The sequence below is a fragment of the Vulpes lagopus genome, chromosome 21, assembly GCF_018345385.1.
Source record: "Vulpes lagopus strain Blue_001 chromosome 21, ASM1834538v1, whole genome shotgun sequence".
Classification (NCBI taxonomy): domain Eukaryota; kingdom Metazoa; phylum Chordata; class Mammalia; order Carnivora; family Canidae; genus Vulpes; species Vulpes lagopus.
Genome location: NC_054844.1, coordinates 42081722 through 42087721, shown reverse-complemented (window position 1 = coordinate 42087721; position 6000 = coordinate 42081722). Strand labels below are relative to the sequence as shown.

The 6000-nt window shown below is 50.8% G+C and overlaps 1 protein-coding gene across 3 annotated transcripts in view; it reads left to right on the top strand.

Moving 5' to 3' along the window:
* The first annotated feature begins 244 nt into the window (after positions 1-244).
* POU6F1 (POU class 6 homeobox 1) overlaps positions 245-6000 on the top strand; it is a 29255-nt gene continuing 23499 nt past the window's right edge. Inside the window, exon 1 of one of the 3 annotated variants that reach the window (XM_041736375.1) lies at positions 245-606. The gene's annotated coding sequence lies outside the window, so the exon portion shown is untranslated. Of the gene's footprint in view, positions 613-6000 lie in introns of all 3 variants that reach the window. The other 2 variants (XM_041736376.1, XM_041736374.1) reach the window with 2 other exon arrangements.

The following is a 6000-nucleotide window of genomic DNA, read 5'->3' as shown; positions in this document are numbered from 1 at the left end:
GCCTCGGCGGGTCGGGGGCGCAGGGCCCGGGGCCTCCCGGCGCGCCCACCCCCACCCCCCACCCCCACGGCTCGGGCTCGGGCTCGGGCTCGGGCTCCCGCCCGCGCTCCCCTCCCTCCTCCCTCCTCCCCCTCCCCCCTCCCCCCGGCGGCGGGCGCGCGCGGTGCAGCATGCGGCAAAGCTCTTTGCATAAATTATGCTCATGACGCAGCAGCTAAAAAAATCCAAGTAGCAGAAGGAGGGAAAAGAGGGGGGGGAGGCGGAGGGGGGGGCTGTGCCAGGGGGGAAAGGAGGAAAATCCATCTACCTGCCCGCCCCCCCCGCTCCCCCTGCCCGCTTCCCGGCCGCCCCCTCCGCCCCGCGCAGCCCGCGGAGTCCCCTTCGGCTCAGCCCAGCCCGGCCTGGGGGCCCGCGGGTGGCGCCGGGTCCCGACCGGCTCCCGGGCCGAGCCGAGCCCAGCCGAGCCGCTCTGGCTCCTTTGTCTGCGGGCGGCGGCCGCCCGGCCCCGGCCCCGGCCCCCCGGCCCCCCGGCCCGGGCTGGGAGATGCGTCTGTAACCGGCGGCCGCCGGGCACCCGGGGCGAAGGCGGCTCGGGCTCGGGCTCGGGCTCCGGTAAGTAGCGGGGTCCGGGGCGGGGAGGGGTTTGCACGGAGGGGGAGGGGGCCGGGCAGGGGAGGTTTCGGGTTTGGTTAATATGCAATGCCCGTAATTAGCATAATTTATATATTTATGATAAAGAGAGAAAAATGCCGCGGGGCCGGGGTGCCGGGACGCCGGGCCGGGGCGGCGGGGAGCTCGGGGAGCGGGGCTGCGCGCGGCCGCCCGCCTGGGGCCGCAGAGCCCGGGGCCGCGCCCTCGGCCGCCCGCGGGCCGGCGGGGCCCCGGGGGGGGGGGCGGGTGCACCGGGCGGGGAGCTGGGGCCCGGCCGCTCCCGGGAGCCCAGGGCGCCGCGGACCCGAGCCCTCGGTACCCACGCGGACGCCGCGGCGACCGGGCGCGATTCCCGCCCCGCCGAGAGCCCGGACGCCTGGGTTCCCGGCGGTTAAGGTCCACGGCGGCGGCCCCGGCGGCCCGCGACAGGTGGCCCCGGCCCCGTGCCCCGAGGGCTCCGCTGGGACCCGGGGTTAGGAACCCAGACGTGGCCGGGAGCGAGCGGGGACGGTGGGAGGGTCACCACCGAGCGGAGCATGAGCACTTCATAAATATTTAATAACGATATTATTATTAATAAATGGTCATAATAATGGGCCCGGTAGGAGCTTCCTGGCCGTTCTCACCTGGCAAGGCCGAGGGGCCCCCGGGTGCCTGGTAACCCCCAGTTTCGCGTTGGGATCCCCCACCCAGCTGTGATTGGAAGCCGGGCCCCACCGAATAGCCTCTGCTGCAGCGCGGGGGGGGGGGGGGGGGGGATAGAACAAGGTCAGGAAGCCTTTCTGGGCAAATGAAAAGAAGTTCTTTGCAGAGATTTTGGCCTCATCTGCGCTTCCAGATGCCTTGTTCCCAAAGCAGAGGCTGGTCTTTAATTGTTTGTAGACACACATCCCTCCTCCCCTTTTCTTGGTTTTCTAAGGCGGCCAACGGTGCCAAGCAGGGCCTGCCGAGGAATAATTCCATGTATTCCATTTTGGTTGAAATCCTGGTGCTCAGAGCAATAGTTCTCTGACCTGTTTGTTTGTTTGTTTGTTTATTATTATTATTTTTTTGCATATGTGTGGTGTGGTGGAACTTTGTCTTGTTCGATGGTTGAACAAAAATACCTGGTATGTGCCGTGCTGCGAACAATACAGATAAAACTTACCCTGTTGGGCGTAGTTTTCATTTCAGTTTAGCTGGTGGTGGTAGAGGTTAGAGGGTCAAGGAGGCAGGTCATAAATATGAAAACATGCAAGGTAATACCCTGGAATGATAGTGTGTGTGTGAGAGTGGGGGTGGCGAGGGAGAAAGGGGAGCTATGTCTTCCCTTTTGAAGGTACTACCTAGCAATTAAAAAGTGAATCAGAAGAAATTTGCTTCTCCGCATTATGAGGGAACATGAGATGAGATAGCCCTCTTATTTACTGGCTATAAAAAAAAGATTTACTGGCTATAATATTGTAATAGTAGTCATTTACATTTTTTAATACTTAACAATTGAGAATATTTTTAGGGCAGCCCAGGTCGCTCAGTGGTTTAGCGCCGCCTTCAGCCCAAGGCATGATCCTGGAGACCCGGGATCGAGTCCCACATCGGGCTCCCTGCATGGAGCCTGCTTCTCCCTCTGCCTGTGTCTCTGCCTCTCTCTCTCTCTCTCTCTCTCTCTCTCTCTGTCTCTCGTGAATAAATAAATAAAATCTTAAAAAAATATTTTTATATGCATGCTTTACTTCAATTAAAAATAACAATTATTATTACTGAGCCTGGGTGGCTCAGTCAGTTAAGCATATGACCCTTTTTTTTAAAATTTTATTTATTTATTCATGACAGACACACAGAGAGAGGCAGAGAGAGAAGCAGGCTCCATGCATAGAGCCTGACGTGGGACTCGATCCTGGGTCTCCACAGAATCATACCCCGGGCTGAAGGCAGCACTAAACTGCTGAGCCACCGGGGCTGCCCAAGCACCTGACTCTTGATCTCAGCTCAGGTCTTAATCTCAGGGTTGTGAGTTCAAGCCTAGCATTGGGCTCCACACTGGGCATAGAGCCTACCTAAAATAAATAAATAACAATAGTAGTAACGGTTACATAATGTTTGCTGTGTGCCACGTCCAGTTCTAAGTGCCTTACGTAAATGTGACCAATTTAATCCTTACAATAACCCATGAGGAGGTACTATAATTTAGCCCCATTTTACAGATAAGAAAACTGAGGCTTAGGGAGATTACATGAGGAGAAGCACTGCTCAACCTGGCTCTTCTGCCTTTAAGCCTCAAGCTCTTTCTGTGTCAGAATGAGGGTCAGTGAGGCCACAGAGGGAATGGGAGGGAAGCTGGATTGCCACATTATGGAGGGTACATGTGGTTAGGATTCTCCAGAACTTATTGCTCCTTTTTTTTTTTTTTTAATTTTTAAGTAGTTCTAGTGCTGTGAATGGGGGCAAAAAAAATGGAAAGAGGATCTGTGTTTTGAGGGAGAAGGTAGGAAATATGAGGAGACCAAATGATATGACCTGATTTCTTAGTTTATATTTTTGGCTCATAATCATTGATACCCCCCGCCCCCATCATATACCAAGTATTACACTAGGCACTGGAGTATGTTAATAAATGGACGTAGGGGCGCCTGGGTGGTCCAGTCGGTTGAGCATCTGCCTTTGGCTCAGGTCATGATCCCCGGGGCCTGGGATCCAGCCCCCGCATCAGGCTCCCTGCTCAGCGGGAAGCCTGCTTCTCCCTCTGCCTCTCCCCCTGCTTGTGCTCTCTCACTCTCTCTCTCTCTCAAATAAACAAAATATCTTTAAAAATAAATAAATAAATGGACGTGTCTTCTTGGAGCTTACAGTCTAGTGGGAGAGTATATCTACTTTCTATTTTTCACATTTCATTTGCCCCCTCCCTTCACCCTGCCTAGGATGAGTCATGTTTGGGCACAAGGGAAAGGCAACAGGAGGAGAAACTAAATCTAAATGTGTCCTTATTAAACTACTGTTTACTGCTTGCCTATATATGTCTAAAATTATATGTGATGTTTGGAAAAGGGGAATTAAAATTGGTCACGACTTTCCTGTCTTTTTCTCCTTCCCTTTATTATGGCCCATGTGAATGCCTCGCTGATTGGTCACCAGCTTTGCAAGGCATTTATCTCTGCTCATGGATGGGATGGAGTGGGGGGCTGGCACTGGAGGAGAACTGAGAGTTTCTATTTTCCAAAGTGTCCTGATCCTTGGGAGCCAGAATAGGGCCCCTTCCAATTCCAGAGAGGAGGTTTGGTATTGTGCTAGGAGGATAGGGGTCTGGGGCAGCTGGACACTGCCTTGAATTTTGAATCTGCCGTTGACTTTCCTGTGCCCTTGGGCAAGTCACCTGGTCTTTCTCTACCTCCATTTCCCTGTCCATAAAACTGGGGATCGTAATAAGAGCACCATGCTAAGCATTTCACTTACGTGATCTCATATCACTGTTTTTTTTTAACAATCTCATAAGGTTTTCCCATTGAATCACCATTTTATTTATTTTATTTTATTTTATTTTATTTTTATTTTATTTTAAGATTTAATTTATTTATTCATGAGAGACACACACAGAGAGAGAGGCAGAGACATAGGCAGAGGGAGAAGCAGGCTCCATGCAGGGAGCCCGATGCGGGACTCGATCCTGGAACCCTGGGATCCTGGAACCCCGGGATCATGCCCTGAGCCCAAGGCAGACGCTCAACGACTGAGCCACCCAGGCGTCCCATAATCACCGTTTTAAAGATGAAGAAATTAATCATCAGATTAATTTGCCAAGATAGTTGCCCAAGTCACACAGCTGTTTCATGGCCAAACTGGAATTTGAATCTCGGTTTCCCTTCCAAAGCCTTATACCCTTACCTCTCTTTAATCCTCAGCTTTCTATCTATAAAAATGGGAGTAATAATAGCAAATTGTTCTTAGTTTTTTACACAATAATTCCAAGGTAAGCTGTCCTATCATTGATCCCTGAGAAAACAGAGAAGTAACCTGCCCCCCTGTGGAAAGTCACACAATTGGTCAAGTTTCATTTCTTTTCTTTTCTTTTCTTTTCTTTTCTTTTTTTTCTTTTCTTCTTTTCTTTCTTTCTTTTCTTTCTTTCTTCTCTTCTCTTCTCTTCTCTTCCCTTCCCTTCCCTTTCCTTTCTTTCTTTTTTTAAAGATTTTATTTATTTATTTGAGAGAGAGAGCACAAGCAGGGCAGGAGGCAGAGGGAGAGAGAGAAGCAAGCTTCCTACTGAGCAGGGAGCCAATCCCAGGACCGTAAAATCATGATGGGAGCCAAAGGCAGATGATGCCTAACCAACCGAGCCAGTCAGGCACCCCTAGTTTCAGTGCATATTTGCACTATGTATGTAATGTATGTAAATTTGTATAACACCTACCATTTTCTGAGCCTTTACTATATGCCCCGCATTGATCTAAACTTTTTACATGCATTAATTTATTCAGTCCTCACTATAACCCTATGAAGCACGTGCTATATCTCTCATTTTTTCAGATGAAGAAACTGAGGCACAAAAGTTAAAACGTTTGTCCTGAGGCCCACAGCTAGTAAATACCAAAGCTGAGATTATGAACCCAATAGTCTGTCTCCAGAGGGAGCTGGCTATAATAATACTGTGTGTAAAGGACATGGGTCCCGATAAACCATAAGTGACTATCATTCTTAAGCATGTATAAGCGGGGAAATCTGTGTCCGGGGACCAGAAATGGAGAAGGATGGGGGGGGACATGCAGAAAATCCATCAGGCAATAATGACTTAGAAGTGACAGCCTCTCTGGATTCTAGCAAATTAAGAACGGGGTGATTAATGCTTGTGTGTGGGGATGCGGTGACCCTTCACACCAGGTACTAAAGCCATGTGGACCAGCGTGGCAGTGTTAAGTGGGGAATTCTGACCATATTGGAAGGAAGAGCCTATGGGGTTCGGTGAAGGAGTAAATGTGCGTGGTGAGAGAGAACGCAAGGATGATGGCAGGGTTTTGGCCTGAGCATCTATGGAAGGATGAAGCTGTCCATTGGCTCAGATGGGGAAAACTGCATGCAGATGGAACAGGTTTGGGTTAGAAATCTGGAGTTTGGGGGGGCTCAGTCAGTTAACTATCTGACTCTTGATCTCAGCTCAGGTCTTGATCTCAGGGTCATGAGTTCAAGCCCCATGTTGGGCTCCACACTGGGTGTGGACCTACTTAAAAAAAAAAAAAAGAAATCAGGAGTTTGGTTTTGAACATGTTGAGTATGAGATGATATGAACAATCAGTAGGCGTATGCATGTCTGAGGCTGAGGTGCCCAGGTAAGGTCCCAGCTGGAGATTGCGATTTGGTTCTCGTGTGACTGAGCCCATCTAG